Source organism: Lethenteron reissneri, unplaced genomic scaffold, assembly GCF_015708825.2.
Source record: "Lethenteron reissneri isolate LAM-NWPU_2019-01 unplaced genomic scaffold, ASM1570882v1 scaffold_1639, whole genome shotgun sequence".
Lineage (NCBI taxonomy): Eukaryota > Metazoa > Chordata > Hyperoartia > Petromyzontiformes > Petromyzontidae > Lethenteron > Lethenteron reissneri.
This window is the reverse complement of record NW_026891376.1, coordinates 491,333-506,326: the sequence shown is the minus strand read 5'-3', so window position 1 is coordinate 506,326 and position 14,994 is coordinate 491,333. Positions and strand designations below refer to the sequence as shown.

General features: G+C 48.4%; 1 long non-coding RNA gene across 1 annotated transcript in view; it reads right to left on the bottom strand.

Annotated features, from left to right (window-relative positions):
- Window positions 1–11,890, bottom strand: part of LOC133339005 (uncharacterized) — a 21,637-nt gene extending 9,747 nt beyond the window's left edge. The window contains exons 1-2 of the long non-coding RNA XR_009754661.1: window positions 11,804–11,890; window positions 10,796–10,899 (exon numbers count right to left, since the gene is read on the bottom strand). This is a non-coding gene — a long non-coding RNA (uncharacterized LOC133339005). The remainder of the gene's footprint in view (window positions 1–10,795; window positions 10,900–11,803) is intronic.
- Between the last annotated feature and the right edge of the window lie 3,104 nt (window positions 11,891–14,994).

Below are 14,994 nucleotides of genomic sequence, written 5' to 3'. Positions count from 1 at the left end.
CGTGCTGCTGTGTGGTGGCCGGTCCACCACACAGTAGAGGTGGTGGTGGTGGTTACGGATCGTTGTGAACCACAACCACTATCACCATATCCACCACACACACCCTGCACCCATTCACCCCCCTGTGATACCCACCACCCACCGCACACACACACACACACCCTGCACCCACCCACCCCATGATCCCACCCCCACCACATTCCACACAAAGGGTTAGGGGTTTATAGGGTTAAGGGATTTAATAAAGTTTAAGGGTTTAGAGGGTTCGGGGTATTTCAGGGATAAAGGGGTTTCGAGGTTATTAGGAGTTCGAGGGTTATAGGGTTAGGGGTTGAGGGGATTCGAGCGTTAGGTGGGTTTAGAGGGTTGGGGTTTAGAGGGTTAGGTGTTAGAGGATTAGGCTATTTGGGGTACAGGGTTTTAGAGGGTTAGGGGTTTTCAGGGTAAAGGGGTTTAAGGGTAAAGGAGTTTAGATGGTAAAGGGGTTTAGAGGGTTAGCGGGTTTATAGGGTTTTTGGGTTTACAGTGAGGGAAAAAAAGTATTTTGATCCCCTGATGATTTTGTACGTTTGCCCACTGACAAAGAAATGATCAGTCTATAATTTTAAATGGTAGGTTTATTTGAACAGTGAAAGACAGAATAACAACAACAAAATCCAGAAAAAACGCACGTCAAAAATGTTATAAACTTAATTTGCATTTTAATAATGGTCCTGGCTGCCTCAACTCAACCCAATTAGTCTCTATGGTTAAGGACATGGTACTATCTCCTGATGACATCCTCGTCAGCTTTGATGTAGTATCTTTGTTCACCAAAGTCCCAGTACCGGACACCCTAACAATAATTGAGGACTTAGTCCAACATGGATTGAATTCGGATGTACCTGCGCTGGTTAGGCATTGCCTCACCAACACCTATTTTACCTGGAATGGCACCTTCTACAAACAGAATGAGGGTACCCCTATGGGCTCCCCCTTGTCACCAGTTATAGCCAACATGTTCATGGAAAAGTTTGAATCAGACGCCATCCAGACATCCACCCTGCGCCCTTCCCTGTGGAAGAGGTATGTGGATGACACTTTCGTCATCTGGCCACATGGCCTCCCAGCATTGAACCACTTCTTGGACCACATCAATTCTAGACACCCATCCATCAGATTCACCATGGAAGTGGAGAAAGACGGTAAACTACCATTCTTGGATATTCTGTTTGAGAGGAGGCCTGACGGATCCTTGGGACATTCTGTCTACAGGAAAGCCACCCACACAGATTCCTACTTGAAACCGGATTCCCCCCACCACCCATCTCAAAAGAATTCTCTCATCAAAACGCTATACCACAGAGCCCATGGCATTTCTGACCAACACCACCTGGCCGGTGAATTAAGACATGTACATCGGGCCCTCAGGATGAACGGATACTCTGACCGCACTATCTGCCAAGCTGTTTCTCCCACCACACAGAAACAGCCACATGAAACTCCGACCAAAACTATCACGTTACCATACATAGCAGGCGTGACCAAAAAGATCTCCAAAATTCTAAACAAACATAAGATCCAAGTCCGATTCAGTACAGTGCATAAAATCCGTGATCTGCTTCCATCTGTGAAGGATGTCGTTCCTGACTTACAGTATCCTGGAGTCTACAAATTGAGTTGCATTTGTGGTGATTGCTACATTGGAGAAACGAAACGTCATGTTTCTGATCGTGTCCGCGAGCACAAGTCAGATCTGAAACACGGCAGAACTGATTCTTCGGCCGTTGCCGATCATTGCTACAACTCGGTGGGCTCTGATGAAATTGTCTTTTCCGAGACCAAGGTTCTCTGCAAACCTCCTGGCTACCATCAAAGGTTTGTACACGAAGCCATACAAATATACAAACACAGACATAATTTCAACCGTGATGATGGTTACAAACTGAGTAATCATTGGAAAGATGTGATTAACCATGCAAAAAAGATTTAACTACACTTATTTGGTCAATCTTATTTGACAGACAACTATTACAGGTTTACCATTATTAGTTGTTGTCTCCTTGTCACAGGTTGAGTCACAAACCGTACCTCTCCATAACAAAGGCTCACCCTCTTAAGCCTCAACTTACCATATTAATAAAAAGTGTGCTGTACTTAGCCCTCCCCGCCCCCTCTCCAACCATTATATAAACGGAGTGGTAGCTCCTGCAAACTCTCATTTACTTGATACAGCTGTCGTGGCTGTGACGGTTCCACCTGAAGACGGAAGCTTGTGTTGCCTCCGAAACGTCGTGATTTTTATTTTATTTTACTTTTATTAATTTTAATGTTTTACCTACGTGACTTTACCGAAAAAAACCTAAGAATATGAATCCTTGCAGTCACGAAAGCTTCAAATCTAAAAAAAAAAACCTCTATTATGGATGATATTGGTCGCGAAAGTCTACCTGTTAAACAAACACGAAGGAATCAGAGGAAAATCGACGTGACCACGAGAGAAGATGCAAACTCCAAATATACAGACATCAGGGTTGGGGTCAAACCTACGAATTCCAATATACCAGTTTAACACGTCGGCTTTCGCGAGGGGGTTTCCATCTCGCCACTGTGGCGCCTCATTATCTGACTCACCCAACCACTAAACTACGAAAGCCACCCACACACACACACTCACCCACTCACTCTGCCACCCACTCAACTGCTAACTCACTTGCTCATGCACACACACAGCCACTCAAGAACATACCTGTGCACCCACCTACACACCCACTCATTAACTCAACGACCCACCCACCAACCCACTCACTCACTCACTCTAGACTCCACTCACCCACCCACTCACCTATTCACTCCCCCACTCACACACCCACCCATCCACCCACCCACTCTCTAACTCAAACACTCACCCACCAACCCAACCACCCACTCAATCAATCACCCACCAACCACTCACCCACCCAATAAACGAAAACTGAACTATTTCTCATTGTACCAGCTAAGGCCCACAGAGCTATATAGATCTTTTTCAAAAGCGACCTTGTTACAAATTACAGGTAAACAAAGTGGCTTATCACTTACACATGCATTGCAGCCAAATCCTCTGAATGCAAGTTTATTCTCAATGCAGAGGTAAAACCCCGAGGACCCGGAGAAAAATCCACGTGACCACAGGGAGAAGATGCAAACTCGAAATATACAGGCGGAAGGTCGGGATCAATTCCATGACCTCCTGTATACTATGCAAGGTAGTTACCATCTCACCACCGTGGCAGCTCCATTCTATGACTCACTCACTCAAACACCCACCCAGTCACCTATTCACAGCACACCACTTACTCAAATACCCACCCTCTCACTCAATAACCCATCCACTCACTCATGAACCCACTGAAGCACTCACCCATACAAAAACCCACTCACCCACTCACTCACCGACTCACTCACCCATGAAATCGCACACCCATCTTCTCAACCACTCAGCCAGCCACCCACTCAATCTCGTACCCACTAACCCTCTCACTTCCTCACCAACCTACCAACCCACCAGGGACGTGCGGTCAGGGATTGGCAGTGCCTCACCTGTCATACTCCAATGACAATAGTTGTTACGAAAAGTAAAAAAAAGAGAATAATAAATAAAATAAAGATTTTTCCACTGATCTGTGTTATAAATGTCATTTCTGTAAGATTCCACTTTTATAGTTAAAATCGCCAAATTTGCGGAGCTCCGCTGCAAATACAGGAAGAGACGAGAGGTGAGGCAGCGACGAGCTCAGCCTCCCCTGATTACGCAACCCCTCAGTTACTGGATGGAGCGCGGGCAATAAGTGCGTGCCTGTTACTATCACAGTATGTCACCAATGTAATGTTTGTAGACCCCTTCATTTCATGTCCTCGCCTTCCATACTCCAGGTAACTTATTTCACGTATGTGTATAAAGATATTTAGGCTCGCTGGTCTCGTCATGAAACTGCAATGAAAAAGCACCAGGGGAGGTAGCCATCACATTTGCCTCACTGAGGGGGATGCATCTAACACGCCCCCCTCCGTGAGGCCACGTCCCCCTCAGTGTGTGAATCTGGCTCTGACACAAGCCAGTGCCTCCCCAGCCATTGACCTCACCACACGTCACTGCAACCCACCCACCCATCTCCTCACTCAACCACCCACCCAGTCGATCATCCACCCACTAACACTCACCCACCCAACAACTCACTAACCCACCCAGTACTCACTCACCGAGCCAGTCAATCTCTAACCCACCAACTCACTTTTAAACTGACAATCTCAACTACAACTCACCCAGTCACTAACCCACTCACTCCCCACATAACCTCCTACCCACACACTCACTCATCCACAAACCCACTCACCCCCTCACTCATCCATCCACTCACATACTCACCCAGCCACTCACCTACTCACCCAGTCACATACACATCCACTCACCATGCCACCCACTCAATTTCTAACCCACCCACTCGCCCAACCACTCCCTCAGCAACTCACCCACTAACCACGTAATTATTCACCCACCCACCCATCACTCAACCACCCAATAATTCAACCACCAAAACATTCCACCACCCACTAACTCAACCACCCACTACCACCCACTAACTCAACCACCGAGCCACTCACACTCACCCACTCACCCACCCACCCACGCACTCACCCGCCCACTCACCAACACACTAAACTAAATCTAAATTGTGGTTATTTTACCAGGTAAGGCCGACAGAGCTAAACATCTTTTTCAGAAATGACCTGGTTAAAAATTATAGGTCAACGAAGTGGCTAATGACATGTATTGCAGTTGATTTTAAATGTGGAGGGAAATATACAGGTGTCAGGGTCAGGATCAAACCCACAACCTTCTGCATACCAGGCGAGGTAGTTAACATCTCGCCACCATGGCGCCCCACTGTCTGACTCTCCCACCCACTAACCCACACACTCACCCACTCATTCAATCACCCACTCACTCACTCAACTACTGAGCCATTCATACACTGACCCACTCACTAAGCCACCCACTCAATTTCTAACTCACACTCATGCACCCAACCACTCACTCACTCAGCGACTCACCTACGACGCATCAACCCATCCACTCACTCATCCACCCACGCACCCACCCACACACGCACGCACCCACTCATCCACACAATAAACAAATATTTAATTGTTTTTCATTTTACTGGGTAAGGCCCTGAGCTATAGATATTTGTCGGAAGCCACCTCAGCACAAATGACAGTTCAATTAAGTGGCTTTTCACGTAGAATGTTATTGCAACCAAATTATATAAATGCATGTTCAAATGTGGAGGGACAACCTGGAGAAAATTCCACACGACCACGGGGAGAACATAGAAACTCCAAATATCCAAGCGGAAGGGCTGGGATAAAATCCACAACCTCCTGTATACTAGGGCGAGGTAGTTAACATCTCGGCACCATGGTGCCTCACTCTCCGACTTCACCCACCCACTAACACACGAACTCACCTCCCATATTCACACACCCATCTACCCAAAAACTCAACCACCCACACATTCACGCAACAATGCACTCACCCACCCACTCACTTATTCACCCACCCACTAAACCATGCACCTGTCCACTCACCTATTTATCCACCCACTCACACACCCATTAAGCAACCCACCCACTTACCCTGCCACCCACTCAATCTCTAACCGACTCACTCACCCAGCCACGCAATCTCGAACCCACCAATTCACTAATCCTCTCACCAACTCACCAACCCACCTCTCACCCACTCATGCGCTGACCCACCCACTCACTCACCTCAACCATTCACAAACCCACCCACCCACTCATTCACCCAACCACCCACCACCCACTCAATCTCTAAACCCATTCACCCACCCACTCAGCCACCCACTAACTCACCCAACCACTCGTCTATTCACTCCCAAACAACACACCCACTCACGTCACCCATGGCTTACCCTATCACCCACAATCTCTAACACACTCACTCACCTACTTCCTCGATCACTGACCCACACTCACAGACCCACCCAGTTAATCACCCACTCTATATGTAGTCCTTACCTCTTCTGGTAATGTGAGATATTCTTTTACCAGGTAAGGCCCACTGATGGTTCAACAAAGTCGCTGTATACATTTATTGCACCCAATTCCTCTTATTACATGTTTCTACATGTGGAGTGAAATATACAGGCGTCAGGGTCGGGATCGAACCCACAACATTCTGTATAGTAGGCGAGGTAGTTAACATCTTGCCACCGTGGCGCTAAATTCTTTGACTCACCCACTCAACTACTAAAGACACCCACTAACCGACTCACAAACCCACTCACCCTGCCACGCACTCAATTTCTAACCCACTCACTAAACCAATCATCCACGCACCCACCTGCAAATGCACTCACTAACTCACTCACCCAACAACCCACCCATTAACGCACCCACCCACTCCCTGACCAACTCACGCACCAACCCACCCACTCACACTATGACCTACTCCATATCTAACCCAACAACTCACTCACCCAGCCCCTCACCTACTAACCTAACCACCCACCAACTCACTCACCCACCTACGCACTCAAATACCCACTCACCTAACTGTAAACTAAATTTTGTTTTTTACAAGGCAAGGCCCACAGAGCTATACAGATCTTATTCAGAAGCAACGTGGCCACAAAAAACCCAGAGGTCTCGGAGAAAAATCCATGAACCACGAGGAGAACATGCAAACTCCAAATATACAGGCATCAAGATCGAGACCGAACCCACAACCTCCTTTACAAAAGGTAAGGTAGTTAACATCTCGCCACCATGGGGCTCCACTCTCTGACTCGCAGCCACCCACTAACCTACCCATTCGGCCACATACCCACTCAGCCACATACCCACTCAGCCACATACCCACTCAGCCACATACCCACTCAGCCACATACCCACTCAGCCACATACCCACTCAGCCACATACCCATTCAGCCACATACCCATTCAGCCACATACCCATTCAGCCACATACCCATTCAGCCACATACCCATTACCCATTCAGCCACATACCCACTCAGCCACATACCCACTCAGCCACATACCCACTCCAGAGCAAGTCCACATACCCACTCAGCCACATACCCACCTCCAGCACACATACCACTCAGCCCATACCCACTCAGCCACATACCCACTCAGCCACATACCCCACTCAGCCACAGTACCCACTCAGCACATACCCACTCAGCCACATACCCACTCACCACATACCCATTCAGCCCATACCCATTCAGCCACATACCCATTCAGCCACTACCCATCAGCCACAGACCATTCAGCCACATACCCATTCAGCCACATACCCATCAAAGACCCACACACCTTGCTAACCACCCACCTACACACCCACTCACTGACTCACTCACCAACAATTCATTCACCCATCCACTCACCATTTCACTCTCCCAATCAATACACCCACCCATCCACCCACTCTATCTCTAACTCACACACTCACCAGTCCACCCACTCACCCTGCCACTGACCTACTCACCCACTCACCCTGCCACCTATTTGACCTGCAACAGACCTACCGACCCAACGAGCCACCTACCCCCTAAACTAAACTACTTTTTATTTCCCCAGGTAAGGCCCATTGAGCTAGACCTGTGAACAAATTATAGATAAACGAAGTGGCTTATCACATAGACATTTATTGCAGCCAAATCCTCTAAACGCATGTTGATTCTAAATGCAGAGGGGAAAACCCGGAGGACCTGCAGCAAAATCCACGCGACAATGTGTAGAACATGCAAACTCCAAATATACAGACGACAGGGTCAGGATCGAATCCACAACCTCCTGTATACCAGGCGAGGCAGTGCACGTCTCACCACCTTGGCGCCTCACTCTCCGACTCACCCATCCACTCACTCACACACTAATTTACCCACTCAACCTCCCACATCAACTAACCCACCCACTCGCTGACTCCACTCAGTCAACAACTCACCCACCCACCCAACCACTCACTCAGTTAACCACTTTCTCACCCACCCACTCACCCTACGACCACTCACCAAGCTACACACTCACCTACCAACACACCCATTCACTCACTTGCTCACCCACCCACTTACTCACCCAATCACTAACTGACCCACTCACCCACCCACAAACTCACGAACAAATAACACACCCACTCAACCCATCGCTCACCAAACCCCTCACTCACCCACTTACTGAATCACCCACCCACGCACTCACCGACCCACCAACTCACTTCACGCACCCAATACTCCCTCACCGAGCCACTCAATCTCTAACCCACCCACTCACCCAACCACCCACTCACCCAACCACACACCTCCCACTCACCCAACCACACACTCAATCTCTAAACCACACACCAACCCTGCTACTGACTCAATCTCTTAACCAAAGCTCACAAACCCACCCATCTACTCACTCACCCAGTGACTAACCCACTCACTCAATTTCTAAACCACCCATTCACGCACTATCCACCTAACCTCCTACCCACACACACTCACCCACCCACACATCCCTGCACCCACACACTCACCCACTCACTCATCCATCCAGTCACTAACTCACCCAGCCATGCACCTACTCACTCACCCACTTTCAGATCCACTCACCCTGCCACCTACTCAATTTATAACCCACCTACTCACCCACCCACCCAGCCAACCACCCGCCTACTCCCTCAGCCACTCACCCACTACCAACGTAATTATTGACCCACCCATTAATTTAATCACCTATTAACGTAACCAGCCACAAACTCAACCACTGAGTCACTCGAACTTACCCACTCACCAAGCCACCCACTCAATCTCAAACCCACACTGATGCACTCACCCACCTGCCCACTTACTCACCAACACCCTTAACTAAATCAAAAAAAAAAATTTCCCCAGGTAAGGCCCACTAAGCTATAGACTGTTTTGAGAAGCAGGGTTTGGATCGAACCTACGAACTTAAAAATACCAGGCAAGGTAGTTAACAATTTGCCAACATGGCACTCCACTCTCTGACTCTCCCAGCCACGATAACACACACTCAAACACCCACCCACTAACTCAACCATCCATTCATTCAACCACCGAGCCAAGCACACACTCACCCACTCACCAAGCCACCCACTCAATCTCTAGCCCACACTCACTCACCCCACCACTGACCTACTACCCATTAAACTATTCTTAGGTTTTTTGGGTAAAGTCACGTAGGTAAAAAAAATGTAAATTAATAAAAGTAAAATAAAACACCCATCAAACATCGCACTCACTCATCCACTCACCGACCCAGCCACTCCTTTGCACACTAAATGAAAATTATGCTTTTTTATTTTACCAGGTAAGGCACTCAGCTATATAGATATTTTTCAAAAACCATTTGACCACAAATATTCAACTCAATTAAGTGGCTTTTCACGTATAAAGTGATAGCAGCCAAATTCTATAATTGTATGTTTTTAAATGTGGAGGGAAAACCCGGAGCACCTGGAGAAAATTCCACGGAACCATGGGGAGAACATGCAAATATACAGGTGTCAGGGTCGGGATCGACCTCACGACCTCCTGTATAAAAGGCGAGGTAGTTAACAGCTCGCCACCACGGCACTCCACCCACTCACCCATTCAAACACCCACCAATCCACTCACAAACCCACTCACCCTGCCACCCACTCAATCTCTAATCCACTCACTCAACAATTTACTCACCCACTCACCTACTCAACTATTCACACCCCCACTCACACACCCACCCATTTACCCGCTCAATCTCTAACCTACCCACCAACGCACTCAATAACCCACCTACCCACTCACCCACCCAATAAACTAAATTAAACAATATCTTTTTATTTTACCAGAAAAGGTTCAGATAACTAAATTAATATTTTTCAGAAGTGACCTGGTTACAAATGATAGGTTAACGAAGTGGATTATCATGGAGACATTCATTGCAGCCACATCCTCTAAATGAATGTTGATTTTAAATATGGAGAGAAAACCTGGAGGACCCAGAGAAAAATCCACACCACAGGGAGAACATGCCAACTCCAAATATACAGGTGCAAGGGATGGGATCGAATTCACAAAATCCTGTATACTAGGTGAGGTAGTTAACATGTCGCCACCGTGGTGCCCCACTCTTTGATTCACCCACCCACCCAATCACACACTAACTCACCTGCTCAACCTTCGATATTCACTCACCCACCCACTAACTGACTCACCCACCCACTCACCCAACAATCTACTCACCCGCCCATTAACCTATTCACTCAACCCCTCACTCACCCACTCCCCCACACAATATCGCACTGACCTACCCACGCACTCACTCACACAGTCACTCAATAATTCACCCACCCACCACCCACTCACCTATTCACCCACCTAGTCAACCATCCACCCACTCATGCTCCCATACACTCACTTACTTATCCAGGTACTCACCTACTCACCCACCGACTTACTCACCCATTAAGCCACTCACACCACTCACCCTCCCAATCACCTAGTTACCCACCCACTCAATCTCTAACCCACCAATTTTCTCATCCACTCACCAACCCACCTCTCAGCCACTCCCTCACCCACTCACTCACTTCAAACCATTCACTCACCCACCCACTAATTCACACAATCACCCACCACCCACTCAATCTCTAACACACTCACTCACCCACTCACCCACCGACTCACCCATTGACTCACCCACCAACTCACTCACAGACCCACCCAGTTAATCACCCACTCTATGTGTAGTCCTCACCTCTTCCAGTATTGTGAGATATTCTTCCTCCCAGCGGTATCTTCACGACAACGCCCTGGGGGGTGGGCAAGCCTCTCAACGAGTCGGGCGAGCGGGGCAACAGCCTGGTCATGTTGGGTTCATAGCGCAGTGCGGCACACGCATACACACAAGCAGACCACACACATATGAACACAATAACAACAGTGGGAGCCACTCACGCGATAGGGATGGGCCGCATGGTCCACTCCAGCTCGATGTACGGCTTGCCCGGATACAATGTTAACTACCTCGTCTGGTATACAGGAGGTTGTCGGTTTGATCCCACCCTGACACCTGTATATTTGGAGTTTGCATGTTCTCTCCGTGGTCAAGTGGATTTTTATTCTGGTCCTCTGGATTTTCCCTACACATTTAGAAACAGGCATTTAGAGTAGTTGGCTGCTATAATTTCCACATAAGGCACGTTGTTGACCTATCACTTTGTGGCCAGGTCACTTCTAAAAAAAGAGTTATGTTACTCAGTAAGATGGTTGAGACACAGGTGATGAGCCATGTGTAAGGGGTTGAGTGAGTGAGTGGTTTAATTCATGATTGAGTGACTTGATTGGTTGAGTGAGTGCTGATGAGTGAGTGAGTGAATGGTTGAGTGAGTGGCTGAATGAGTGATTTATGGAGCGATTGGTTCAGTGAGCGAGCGGGTGGTTGAGTGAGCGAGTGAGTGGTTCAGTGAGTGAGTCGGTTGAGTGAATTAGTGAGTGGTTGAATGAGTATTTGAATGAGTGAGTGTTTGAACCAATGAGTGAGTGTTTAAAGCGCATGAGTGTGTGGTTGAGTGAGTGGTTAAGTTAATGACTGAGTGAGTGATTGATTGAGTGGTTGAGTAAGTGGATGTTTGAGTGAATGGTTGAGTGAGTGGTTGAGTGAGTGAGTAGTTGAGTGAGTGTTAAGTTAGTGGATGAGTGAGTGAGTGGTTGTATGTGTGGCTGAGTGAGTGAGTGGATGAGTGAGTGAGTGGCTGGCGCGCACCTTGGCTGCGTTGTCCAGAGTGTCCCGCTGGTGCCGCTCCACTGTGTTGCTGCACTCCGCCAGGGTGAGAGCGACGGTGCCGCGCCCCGCAGCTGCTCCAGCGACTACGCCATCTTGCCCAGCCCCTCCTGGCGAGCACGCAGCATGCCCTGGAGCTCCCATCACATGGTGCTGGCAATCTGAGACACCCGCCTGTAGCACACACACAGAAGAAGAGATACGGGAATGGATTAGGGTGACCCGGGTGACGAGTTCACTACTTCGCCCGGTATACAGGAGGTTGTAGGTTTGATCCAAACCCTGATGCTTACATATTCAATTCTGCTCGTCCAGGCGGGGAGAATCCAATCACATTTATTCGATGCGATGTTTCTCATGGATATAATAAGTGACAACATTTGGACCCCAAACCGAGAGGATTCTGGGATGTTTGTGGTTTTTTGGCAATAACTCTGGAAAGAAATGTCGCAGACCCATCAAGGTGGGACTCGTCCAGCGACATAATGGTTGAGTGACTGGTTGAATGAATTCGGGAATGGTTGAATGAGTGAGTGGTTGAGTGATTGAGATAGAGTAACTGAGCGGCTGAGCGGTTAGTTAGTGAGTCGTTGAGTGAGTGTGGCTGATTGAGTGAATGGTTGAGTGAGTTAAAGAGTGATGGTTGAGTGGCTGAGTAAGTGATTAAGTGAGTGAGTGGTTGAGTGAGTAAGTAGCTTCGTGAGTAAGTAGCTTCGTGAGTGCGCGGCTGAGTGGTTGAGTGTGTGGCTGAGTGAGTGGCTAAATGAGTGAGTGGCTGAGTGAAGGAGTGAGTGGCTGAGTGAGTGAGAAAGTCATTGGTTGAGTGGTTGAGTAAGTCATTAAGTGAGTGAGTGGTTGCTCGAGTGAGTGGTTAAGTGAATGTTAAGTGAGTCCCCAAGCCGAGAGGATTCTGGTGAGTCGTTGAGTGGTTTGGTGAGGGGTTGAGTGAAAGGTTGAGTGAGGGGTTGAGTGAGAGAGTGAGTGGTAGAGTTAGTCGTTGAGCGAGTGGTTGGGCGAGTGGTTGAGTGAGCGAGTGCTTGAGTGAGCAAGTGAGTGGTTGAGTGAGTAAATGGTTGAGTGAGCGAGCGGTTGAATGAGTGAGTGGTTTAGTGAGTGAGTGGCTGAGTGAGTGGCTGAGTGAGTGAAGGTTGAGTGAGTGAGAGCGTGATGGTTGAGTGATTGAGTGAGTGGGTGGTTGAATGATTGGTTGAGTGGTTGAGTTAATTATTGAGTGAGTGAGTGGTTGAGTGAGTGAATATCTGAGTGAGTGAGTGGCTGAGTAGTTGAGTGAGTCGTTGAGTGAGTGTGTGGCTGAGTGAGTTTGTGGCTGAGTGAGTGAATGGCTGAATGAATCACAGCTATGATAAAAATGGACATCATCATATAAGTGGTCTTGTATTCACTCAGTAAATGAAGTTTAATATAAAATTGTACACTCACAGGATCGAAATAAAGATGACATTGCACATCGGAGTAAACCGAGTCGCGGCTATGATGAAATTTTGCATTAGCATAACATTGATTTATTAGCATACAAAATGACTTTTTGCAGAGCGATTTAATACAAAAGTCTGATAGACTACATGCATTTGTTTTTTAATAAAAAGTACATACAAACCAGGCATCAATACCGTTGCTTTGTATGATCTGTGAAACGCAGAAATTTTCAGATAAAATCGGACATTTTGAGCTTGCTGCTGTAACGACTGAGTGGAATCAATACAATCAGTATCGATTCACAATCAACAAAGACCATATATAGGAAAATCTCTGATCGGTGATTTTGATTGCATCGTATTGCAGCACCCCTTTGATGATGTTATAAAGCACTTGCCCCAACAGTCTGTTAAAGGCTACACGGGGATCTTTGTGTGCGAGTAGCTCACAGATCCTTGAGAGATCTGAACACTGTCCGATCATCAGCGAGCTCCTCCGGCAGGCGAGGCTGCGTTGCCGGTTGTCTGTGCATTAAGAGGTGTTAACTATCCCACGCAGAGAAGTCTGTTTACAGGACATAAGAGGTTCTTCACGTACCGTGCCCCGTGTCACCTAATGGTAAATGGGGGCTCCGGTAATTCAGTGTCCACCGCCGGAATCATCTTTCACCATCACCACGCGTCCATTAAGGCCAATGTGACGAGGCCATAGATAGACAACGCGTTATAACGGGGGGGGGGGTGGGGGAGCAAGAAAAACGTCGTACTACGTGCCATCACAACACCCTGCACACAGCCATAGTGGCTGATTAGGGTGCGCATCATTTACGAATGTCGTTTAAGTGGTTGAGAGTAGATTTTGGTGTAATTGATCACGATGCTTTGCGTAGCCTGTGTGGGTGCGTTAGCAGATGAGTGGGGTGAGTGCGTGAGTAAGCCGTGTAAGTGAGTATGTGGGTGGATGGAGGAGCTGGGCGGGCACGGCATGGGCTGGAGTGGAGGTGGACTGACGCGGTACGGGAGGATGTGGAGCTGAGTGGGCTTTGCCGACGACTGGTACCAGTGGTGTCGAGATCGGCCTCTGCGGGGAGGCTCGTGAAGGATGCTTCTACTTGGCAGTTGGCGACACTCGCCCTCCAAACAAACAACGGAGGAGTGACGCTCACAACAACGAGCGGAAACCGGATGATAAATATGCAGCAATTTGGCACAGTACAGGGTACAGGTGGTGCTGCCAGTCATCTCAGTCAGCCACCCATGGCACCTGGGTCTGTTCCAGGACCTCCGGTCAACGAGCCTTCGCCACTTCACGTGGCTTCAAGTGCACCTGGCCTGGCACAGGCGCTGTGGTGACGTCACTGTCACTTATTGGCGAATGGTGACGGTTGATAATGCAGCGGTGGTTGTGAGAGATGCCATTTGGGGGGGGGGGGGGGGGCGCCAACCTGACCAGCTGTGAACCTCACGTCGCCCGCAGCCACCAGTGCCACAGGGAGTTCTGGATGGTGCGAGGGCTGGTAACCCCCCTCACCTTCAACTAAATCACCACACATTCACGTGCGAGCCCTTGGGTCTCTCTGTGAGTCTATGGGTCTCTGTGGTGAGTCTATGGTTCTCTGTGAAAGTCTGAGGGTCTGTGCGTAGTGAGTGTATAGGTCTATGTGCGATGACTCTATGGGTCTCTATGTGATGGATATCTGTGGTGTACATATCCTGGCACAAGCGCCGTTAGTGGAG